Raw genomic sequence first — 11,063 nt, 5'->3', positions numbered from 1 at the left:
ATGAAGCAAAAAATCTGATCACCACAGAAACCATAGGAAAAATAGGTCTAGATTGTCTAATGTAACCTGCTCTTCAAGGCAGGATCATCCCTATCTAAACCATCCCCCAAAAAAAATGTGTGTAACCTGTTCTTTAAAACTTCCTATGATAGAGTTTCCATAATGTAAAGCAATCCGTTCTGGTGCTTAATCACCCTCACAGTTAGAAAATTCTTCCTAATAACTAACCTCAATCTTTCTTTTGTAATTTAAGGCAATTGCTTCTTGTTCTGCCGCCTAGAGGTGCAGAAAATAGTTGATCACCATCCTCCTTAAAACCATGCTTTCTGTATATGAAGAGTTATCAAGTTTCCCCTTCAGTCTTCTCTTCTCTAGGCTTAATACCCTAATTCATCCAATGTTTCTTCATGTGTCATCATTCAAACCATCTAATAGTTTTTGCCAGCCTCCTTGGACTCTTTCCAAATTTCCACATCTTTCTTGAAGAAATCCAAATGAGGCTTCATAAGTACTGAATAGAGTGGAAGAATCACTTCCCAGGACTTAAATGTGGTACTCTTGTTAGTACATCCCAGTATACTATCAGGTATTTTTGCAACAATATTACACTGTTGACCAATATCCAGCTTGTAATCACTTTACTCTCCAGGTCCTGTTCTGCAGTATTGCAGCCTAGTGTAGATTGTAGCATATAGACCACAATCATGATTACCTCACCCCAGAAGAAAGACAAACATTTTTTCTGTCAGAAGTCATGTTGTAATTATAAAAAAAGATAACCAACATATCATAAAACCTCCAGCAATGACAAAGTTGCTGGGAAATACATGAACGTTTGTCTATATATTTTCTATTTCATTCTTCTTAAATCATGGCAGTTTCAGGTAATTGAAAACCGCCAGTTATTGTTGAAAGACAATTAAAAAAAACATCAAGGACCATTTCTTCTTAATACTGGCAGATTTCCACTAGCTTGCTCAGAATTCTTGTTTCTATGGTCTGGGTTTGACAGACTAAGAATACACCCAGCTGGTTTTCAAACTAACATGTTCAATAGTCTGGGGAAGGGCTGAGAGACATGTCATAAAAACAGCTGCCTCTATCTCCCCAACCAGCCAGGAATAAGCTGAAAAGAACAAAACCTTGAATGAAAACACCTCGACTTTTTATACAAGGACAAAAGGTGGTCATTATGCATACCAGGAAGGTTCTTTTATAGATGGTAATTACGTATAAATTGGAGAGTTATAATAAAAAAAATCATTTCTCTCTTCATTTATTTAAAATGTGATTTCTGCAGCCATTATATAATTACTGGTATTTTTCAGTAACATTATTAAGAACAAATGTACTACTGTTTCTGAAATTATCATAAAGATGCAAATACTGGAAGTTCCTTATTAGAAGTGGTTGTTCAGCATGAAGAAAGGAGAAGGAAAAATCATTTCTTGAAAACTGCAAACTGAACTTTTTTTCAGTGGTGAAAGAGGATCAATCTCTGCCTTTTTACATTCAAAAAATAAATTATTCTTGTTATCTCTGACACATTATTTCAAGCTCTCCATTTTTCTCAGGTTCCCATCATTTCAGAAAATGTTCACAGACTAGTAACCCTTAGCAAGAAGTATAGAATAAGGAATACAAACATCAAAGACATTCCTGAAATAGCTCCCAACTATCACTTTTGCTCTTTCTCAGGAAGGATCAGTCCACCATTAAGAGAAATGTGATGTGATACATCCCTGTTAGGTAGAGCATAAGTGTGCAACTCCTAAGATCCTGATAGCTAAGCAACTGCATGTAACACCTAAATAAAAGGGCAAGTGGGAAGGAATGACTATTTCTTATAAAAACAATAAAGGCTCTGACTGAAACATACCTTGAATATAGAGCTAAAAGAACAACAGTATCTCTTCTTCTTCCATGTGTTTACATACTGTCTTCCTGAAGAGAAAAGGAGCCTTTACCCTAGGGAAGTTTCTCATTGGATGTAGTTCATTGTCTATGCCAGTGGCCCCCAACCTTTGCTGGCCCACAGACAACAATACTAAGCAAGTAAAATGCTGCAGGCAACATCATACTTTGTTCTATCTGTCAACATGTTTTAATATTTTAATTTCCTTTGGCTATAAGCAATATGTTGTCCATATGGTCTATGCTTTTTCCAACATGGAAGAAGATGTGTGACTGCTAGTGAGACCTGAGGCTATTGATTACCTCTGGATATCTCACAATTTGCAGCAAGTCCCACTTCTCACATCTTCTTCAAGCAGAATGTTGCCACCTCTTCACAGCAAAACTACAACCCCTGCTCAGGCAAACAGACAAGTATAATCAAGCAACAGAGGGACATTTTAATAATCAGGCTTCAAACAGCAAGATCTTCATTTTTTCTTAGCTACCCATAGAATCTCCATTTATTAGAATAATCTTTTGAAGATAAGTACTCTAAATTACCCTTGACATCAGCAATCCCCTTGACATCAGCAATCCCCTTGAAATCAGCAATCCAGCACTCCTGAAATCCTACCCTTGAAAACAGCAATCTTCTCCCTACTTTTCCCCACACCCAGATTTCCATGCTGGGAAAACACACAGATCACAACCCCTGCTTACTCTCCCATATAACTCCCTCTCTTCATGATGATCACTCACAACTAACATTTAAGTCTTGCCCCTTGCTCTTCATCAGAAAGTAGGACCACACCTGTAGTATCCCAGAAGTCTGAAAGAAACCAGAGGCACCTCCACAACTGTGGCCTTCATCAAGAATCCCAAATATCTCCCATCCCAGTTTCAGCCATGTTACCATAAATTACCCATAGACACAATTTTCCCAGGCTGCTTCATAGAAAAAATAATACAGCCCACAACAAGTTAGGAAAGGACTAAAGTGCATCCCAATGACTCATCACCAGTCTGTCCATTTTCTTCCCCCTTCCTCTCACCTTAGACTCCAGACACATGAAATGGCAAGGTTTAGAGGATGGTAGATTTTTGCCAGAGGCATCTGAACCCATTCCTTTGCCCTGGCTCTGCACACAGAGTATCCCCTCCAAACACGTGGAAATTACCCCGGTGATGCTCTTTACTCTTCCAGCACAGGAGAAACTATAGACTGGATTTTTAGCTAGGAAGCAGAGGAAGATTAAATGTAAGTATCACCCTGAGAGTGAGTGAGAAGACAGATTGTCAAAGCAAGTTCTGTTTTTCTTTTTCAAGCTAAATACATATATTTTTTCTAACATAGAATTTCCCATGAAAACATCTGATCTCCGTTTCACCCCAGCAGTGAGATGTATTCAGAAGCTTCCGTGGCCTGAGATTCTTCAGTTAAGACCCCTTTCATAGTGTTCACATCAAACACAAAATTCATTTACAAATGAATGTCATTTTTTTCTTTGTTCTATTACAGAATGCATCTTCTTTACATGTGGAGTGCTTACCAGTTTTCTATAGCTGGTGTGGGCCATACTTGGTACCTGCTACTTGACACAAAACACTTGTATCAGCTTGTTACAGCCCTGAAGTCTAATTTACCCAGGTATCACTTTCCCAGAGATAATTTTATATTAGTAGTACCTGGGCAAATTAAATAATCAGGAAAAATATTACTTGAAAGCTGAAGGAAGTGAATCGTAGATTATTTAAAAGAAAATATTTTTATTAATAGGAAACATGGGGAGATACAAAATATCTAAGAACTTATAGTTTTTGAGCAAAATGGGTCAGGTGTATCCATCTGGTTCAGATTTGGAAGTACTGCTCCCCAGTGTATCTTCCATTTTCCTCTGCAAAAGACCATGGAGGAATCTTGTGTTTAACTTGTCTTCCTAACTCACATTTAGGCCCACCATTGTTTTGCTTTCATTAAGTTTTCACCTGAGGCTAACTAACTAACCAGAAACACATTTTTGGTTTCTTTAATAAATCTTTCTCCTTCTCCCACAATATCCAGATTCCAGGTATATCATAGTGGATCCTTCTCTACACCATCTCTGGAAATTATGTATACCACTTGTCTATGTTTTGGGTTCTGTATCTTTTGTCAATTTTTACAATCCCTTCCTCTCTGGTCTCCGTTTCTTTTAACTACCATCCTTCTACATGATCTGCTGCTAAAATCTACTGCTAAAACCTTCCTCTTTTCAGTATTCTGCCCTTGTCTTTCTTTTTATGGAATATTTTTGCTGGATATCTTTTGCCTTCTCTGTCAGAGTTGAGCTTCTTTCCCTTCACCTTCAGAGACAAGATATGTCCAAACTCTTTCTAAATTGAACCAGATGAACAATGTGAAGACATGGTCCTCTCCAAAAATAGAATCCACTTTGAAGATTTCTAGATTAATAGATTCACTTCTGAGTAGAGAGCCTGATTTATAGAGAAATGTTTATAAAACACAACAGAGAAAGTTATGGCCACAGATAAACTTATACCAGTGCTATCAGATGACATCACAAAATATAAATGCTGGACAGTCAGATTTAACTGACTTATGTAAACTGCATCACTTCTTTGCTGAACAGTATTTTACTATAAATATTTATAGATAAATATTTATATAAGTGTATATTTATAGTGTGCATACACACACTACCAACTCAGGCACATACATCTCCAAACCAGCCTAGGCACATGCATCACCAATTCAAGCACATACACACTACACACACCAAAAATTAGACAACAGTCAGTTGTCAATACCTACACACTCCGTACACATACATGGATTACTAATTCGTATATCATGCACACAATGACATTATACATATACATATCCATATACATATACATATATGAGGTTTGATCAAAAGGTTCTAAGACTTGATGTTTGGGGTATTGTTCATCAGGAATTTGTACCAAGTGGTCAAACAATCAAGCAGACCTATTATAAAGAGGTTTTGATTTGACTGAGGGATAAAGTTAGAAGAAACGGCAGCAAGCTGTGTGAAAATGGTCGATGGTTTCTGCACCATGACAATGCCCCTTTACACGCTGATGTCTCCATTCAAAAATTTTTGGCTGAAAAAACATTCCTGTGATACCACACCCTTCGTATTCACCTGACCTTGCCCCATGTGATTTTTTCTGTTCCCAGAAATCAAAATGAAGCTGAAAGGAAGGAGATTTGATGACATTCTAACCATCCATAAGAATGTGAAAGCGGAACTCAAGAAACTCACAGTTGAAGACTTCCAGCATTGCTTCCTCAAGTGGCAGGAACGTTGGGACAAGTGCATATCAACTGGGGGAAATTACTTTGAAGGGGGCAGCTCATAAAAATGTTGTTTGTACAATATTCTTTAAAATAAAGGCTAAGTCTTAGAACTTTTTGATCACCCCTCATGTGTATATATGTGTATATATATACACACACACACATATATATATACACACATACACACACACACACACTCACCAGTTCACACGCATACAACCCACCTACACATACATACAGGTAAGTTCCTAATTTGGATAGTACAGTGTATGTGTGTGCTTGGGGTACCTGGGATACTTGGGGGAAGGTTAAAGTAAGATAGAGAGAGTTAAAGTGTAGGGATTAAAAGTTGCCAGAACTGAGATTAGAATCAGTGGACTAGAGAGAAGCTGACTGAGGAACTGAGGCTTGGGTTTACTTAAGGTGAAGTGGCCCAGGGTTACTTGGGCTCACCTGGTGCCAGGGTGGAAGCAAGGGGAAAAGTCCAGTGGTAAGAAGGAAACAGCCAGGAAAGAGAGAGAGACAAAATCCTGGGAGCTTGGGGCTGGAAACTGAGGCTGACAGGTGAGAGATTGGGGAGCAAATAAGTGGTGGCAAGGAGGAAACAGTCAGGAAACGGACAAAAACCCAAATCAGGGTTCCAAAATAACAGGTTTATTCAACAGACAACACACTACACAACCCCATGAAGTTGTTGGTTCACACACGCACACACACACACGCACGCACTCTCAATGGCAGGACAAAGAGATTCAGTGAAAGGGTTGGAGTCCAGGTAGAAAAGAGAAACAGAGTCCAATTGGTTGAAGAGAGGGTGGGGGTGATAGCTACCTAGCCAAGCTGGAAAGGGGTCTTTGTCCAGCAGGTGTTTTCCAGAGGGGGGTCACCAGCAGGACCTCTGGTTGGATAGATGGTGTGGCATGGTGCTGGTCCAGATGGAGAGGGCATCCCAAGGAGTCAGTCTTCACTACTCCTTTTTATGGGGCAGACTACCTATGATCTCCTATGGGGAGGGCCTGTCCAGGCAGTGTTAGTCCTGTTCCAGAGGGCTCCAGGTATTCTTACTGAGCATGTGCAGCTTGGCACAATGGCGGGTTGCCTCATCTTTTCTTTCTTGAATGCTGAGGGTGGTTCCAAGGGCTGGGTCATTGGTCCAGGTATTGATTATGATGGCTTGGTCATTCAGAGGGAGCTATTTTTAGACCTACTGCCATTGACTCTCAAGCACCCTCATTCATCCCTATTCATCCAGGAACCAATTTACATAGGTGGGGTAGGTATAAGTCATAGGTTACAACATCAGGGGACACAAGATGGAGGCTTGACATTACAAGATGGAAACTTGACATGACTTATGCTAACGTACAAATTGATGCAGAAATTCAGACAGAATCACTGTTTGGCTATCAGAAGCACTTTATTTTGCATGGCCATGGGAGAAAAAGAAGCTTATCCTGAAGGCTGCTGTGTTGATCTCACTCGGCCTTCACCCATATCCCTCATCCTGTCCTGAAACGTATACACTCCTTTCAGTACTTTTCCATTCCTCATCATTCCCCCCTTGTAAACGCTTGTGCTTACACCTCTATATTCACAAAGCCTTTGACATTTTCTTGTCGTTTGCACTCAGAGGCCACCTCCCTGAGCACCATCATCTGCAGCTCAGTCTTAGAGAGCCTAGAAACACTGTGGGCAGTTTTCAATAAACAGCAGCATAAGCAACACAGAGTCATTTGGACAATAATAAAAATGGCAAAAATGCATAATAAACTCAGAATACACCATTTTAGCAGGGATTTCCACCATCCCTCTATATCTGGTAGCCACCCCCACCAATCAAAGGGTTTCTCCTCTGCAACTGCATGGATGACCTGCAACTGTCTCCTAATGGTGCAGAGGTCTTTTTCCACTCATTGATACTGATCGATCTGGGTGCAGCAAGTATGGTTCATGACCACACATACCCCTCCTTGGACAGCTAGGAGATAATCCAAAGCCATATGGTTTTTGGTAGCCACCTGCCCTATCTGGGTGATTTCATCACTAAGAGCTCCTAGGGCATCGGCGCTAGCATTAAAGAATTCTTCCATGACTCCTGAAATATTTACAATGGTTCTTTCTAATTCAGCTACCCCCAACCAAGGGAAAAATGCCCTAGTAAATTGATGGAACCCAGTGGGTCATCGGACCAGTGGGTTTTCAACTGCTTGCCTATGTCTGGGCAAGCCAGGTGGGAGATTAGACACCTCATGGCAAGAGAGGCTTGGGTGTAAATCAAACTCCAGGACGATTCTCCCCAGGGTACAGGTGCCGACCCAATACCATGGCAAAATCTTGTGGGCATCATTCCCGCATAGCCAGAACAAGCCTGGAGCGGCTATAGTGCTGAGGTCCCTACAGGTCGTGCTTCCAATTCGACACTTCCAATTGACCTGTAAGGTATAGTATGGGGCGTGTTGGCTCCCTACCAACCTGCGCTGAGATATTGATTGATTACAAGAAATAGAACCTAACAGCACGTAGAATTCGGACCTGTTCATTAACAGACTATGGGTATCCTCCAGGGTTCTATGGATAGTAAGAGACCCGTTGGTACACTGAAAGCATGTGTTTCCCAGCAGGATCCCAGTCATATTATGGGAATGATAATCAAAGGTTACCCAGCATTTGGGATAGTGCCCCACTGAGTAACCAGCTTTGCCCATCCTACCACTCCCATTGGACCTATAACAGAGGGCTGCCTCAAGTCTAGAGGACGGTCTCCAGCTGTCTTGAGTCTTTTTCCACCATTCAGGGATCTACTGCTGTGTTCTATTAGAGTGGGAGGAAAATCTGACAAAACTAGTATTGGTACTATTTCTCCATTCTTCAAGGGGAATCAGTACCCCAAGCATTGGGATTCCTCTGGCTGGGTGTGTAGGCCCATGTATGCACACCCAGCAATTCAGTTCACTAGCAATGCTCTGCCTCAGTAGTACTGTTCTCCTCCCATGCCCTGACTAAAACTCCTGGCATGAAGCAGAGTAAAAGAAAAAGTAACATCTCAGGGCCTACTCGAGCGGTATCCCAAACGCTGCTACCCCTTGGAACTTCGAGGGGCTACCCTTGACTAAAATTTCAGCCTCCAGAACACTGCTACCAACAAAATACTGACCACAAGAATACAGAACAGCATTACCCCCTGGGGAGTTTCTAAATCTATATAATTATCAGTGACCTCCCTAGGGTTAGCGTGATTCATACTAAATTACTAAAGGCAATTCAACACATAGAGCAAAAGTTCATAGCCTCAAGTAAAACTTGGCTAGCCGTGCAGGCTATTTTTCAAGATTTCATTGTCTGATCTTCACTCACAAGGAACCCTCTGGATCTTCATGGAGGTATCGCTGGTGAGAGAAGCCTTCCACTCCATCGGGGTGGTTACCTTCTTGCAGTGGGAGGTATGAACCCAAGCAGAAACCTTGGCAACTTTCACAGCAGTTGGGGTGGTTAGCAGGACCTGGAAAGGCTCCTTCTACCGAGGCTGCAGGCAATTCTTCCTCAGGTGGACCTTAATCAGGACCCAATCTCCTGGTTGGACCAGACTGACAACAGAGTCACCATCTAGAGCCTGATGTTGCACGTGGCCTTAACCTGCAACAAGATAACCTTGAGGGCCTTGGTGAGCCCTTGGCAGTAGGTTAATAAAGAAACATGGAGGTGAGTCAGGTGTTGGGGTGGAGGGGCAGCAAGTCCCCTCATGGGTCGACCCATAACAATCTCAAAAGGAGTCAGACCAGAGGACCTCTAAGCAGAATTTCGTATTTGGAAAAGTACCAATGGGAGGACCTTAGGCCATTTTAGACCCGTTTGTTCAGAAGTCTTCACCAAGCGAAGCTTAATATAAAGTTTTTCCGTTCCACTTTACCCCCACTCTGAGGATGATTTGGGGTGTGGAGCTTGTATCAGATGGAAAGGACCTTGCAAACGTGTTGGACCACCTGGCCAACAAAATGGGAACCACAGTCCCAGTCCAGGGAAATGGGTAGACCGAAGCGGGGCAGCAGGTCAAAAAGAAGCTTTTTGGCCACAATAAGGGCATCAGCCCATCGGCAAGTGTATGCCTCAGGCCAACCGCTAAAAAGACAGACAATGACCAACACATACTTCCAGGGTCCTGACCTGGGCAATTCAATGAAGTCCATCTGGAGAAGGGAAAAGGGGTAAAGACCTAAAGGTCTGTGAAATGCATGTGGCTGGCAGGGTGGTCAGCCAGGATTGTGGCACTGACACTGTGGGCACTAGTGACAAAAATGGGCAGCTACAACAGAAAAACCAGAGGCATACCAATGGCGGTCAACTTTGGCTACCATCCCCGCTTTGGCCGAATGGACCACTGAGTAGGCCATTTGAGCCAAAAGGGACAGCAGGGCCCTGGGGGCTACAAGGTGACCAGACGGGTGCCGCCACAAGGAGTCAGAGTGGAGAGAGCAGCCCATGGAGATCCAGGCATCCTTTTCAGCATCTGGGGCGCCATCCTGGAGAAAAGGGAGGTCAGGGAAGACAGGGGAAGGGAGGTAGACAGTGGCCTGAAGGACCAGAGCTGAGAGTTCTGACAGGGTGGCGGTCTTGGCCGCAGCATCCGCCCTAACATTTCCCAGAGACACAGGATAATCAGTAGCAGTGTGAGTTTTGCACCATAGAATAGCAAGGGTGGAGGGAAGGAGAATAGCATCCAGGAGAGCAGTAACAATGCAGTGGTGAGAGATGGGAGTCCCAGCAGAAGTAAGAAAACCTCACTGTTTCCAGATCTGCCCAAAAGAATGGCAGACACCAAAGGCATAGCAAGAGTCTGTGTAGATATTAGCAGATTGTTCAGCAGCAAGGTGACAGGCACGAGTGAGAGCAATGAGTTCAGCAGCTTGAGCACTAGTAACAGAAAGAGGAGAGGATTCAACAACAGTATGATTGGAACAAACAGCACGGCCAGCTCGGAGAATGCCATGATTGTCTTGAAAACAGGAGCCATCAACGTAGAAAATGAGGTCAGGGTTAGTCAGACGGGTATCAGAAAGATCAGGACGGGGAAGAGAAACAAAGTCCACAAGCTGAGTGCAGTCATGGGGTTGGCCATCTGAGGGTGAAGGAAGAAGAAAAGCAGGATTGAGGGGATCACAGAGGACAAGGGTCACGTGGTCCACAGCCAGGAGAACCACCTCATAGCGGGTTAGATGGCCAGGGGACAAGTGCTGAGTCCTGCCGCGCTGGAGGAGGGTGAGGACAGCATGTGGGACAGCAACAGTAAGGGGGTGCCCAAAGACAAGGTTATTGGTTTTAGAAACTAGCAGAGCAGCAGCAACAGCGTCAAGACAAGGAGGAAACCCAGAAGCGACTGGGTCAAGGGAGGCACTATAGTAAGCAATAGGATGGTGTGGGGAGTGTCCAAAAAGCTGAGTCAAGACACCAGAGGCAGTGCCTTGGTGCTCGTAGCAGAAGAGAGTGAAAGGCTTAGAATAATCAGGCAGACTGAGAGCGGGAGAAGAAGAAAGGACTTGTTTGAGCTGACAGAAGGCAGATTCGTGGACTTCTTCCCAGGGTAGCGGGTCAGGGGAAGAGTCACAGGTGAGAAGGGTGAGAGGTCTGGAAAGTCCAGAATAATTAGGAATCTACTGTCGGCAATAGTTGGCAGCACCTAGAAAACCACAGAGTTGGCGTTGAGTCTGCAGGCATGGAAGGGAAAGAACAGCAGAAAGACGATCAGGAGACAGGTGATGGGTACTGTGAGAAATAGTGTACCCCAGATAGGCAACAGAAGTCTGACAGAATTGGAGCTTAGAGCAGGAGGCTTTATGGCCCCGTGCTGCAA

At 43.3% G+C, this 11,063-nt stretch overlaps 1 pseudogene; it reads right to left on the bottom strand.

Annotated features, from left to right (window-relative positions):
* Positions 1-6,795: 6,795 nt before the first annotated feature.
* LOC149872966 (endogenous retroviral envelope protein HEMO-like) lies at positions 6,796-7,851 on the bottom strand (annotated as a pseudogene).
* Positions 7,852-11,063: the final 3,212 nt, after the last annotated feature.

The sequence above is a fragment of the Crocodylus siamensis genome, chromosome 1 (assembly GCF_052110815.1).
Source record: "Crocodylus siamensis isolate JL-2025a chromosome 1, ASM5211081v1, whole genome shotgun sequence".
NCBI classification, from domain to species: Eukaryota; Metazoa; Chordata; order Crocodylia; family Crocodylidae; genus Crocodylus; species Crocodylus siamensis.
The sequence above is the reverse complement of the archived record's forward strand: the minus strand, read 5'-3'. Positions and strand labels throughout refer to the sequence as shown.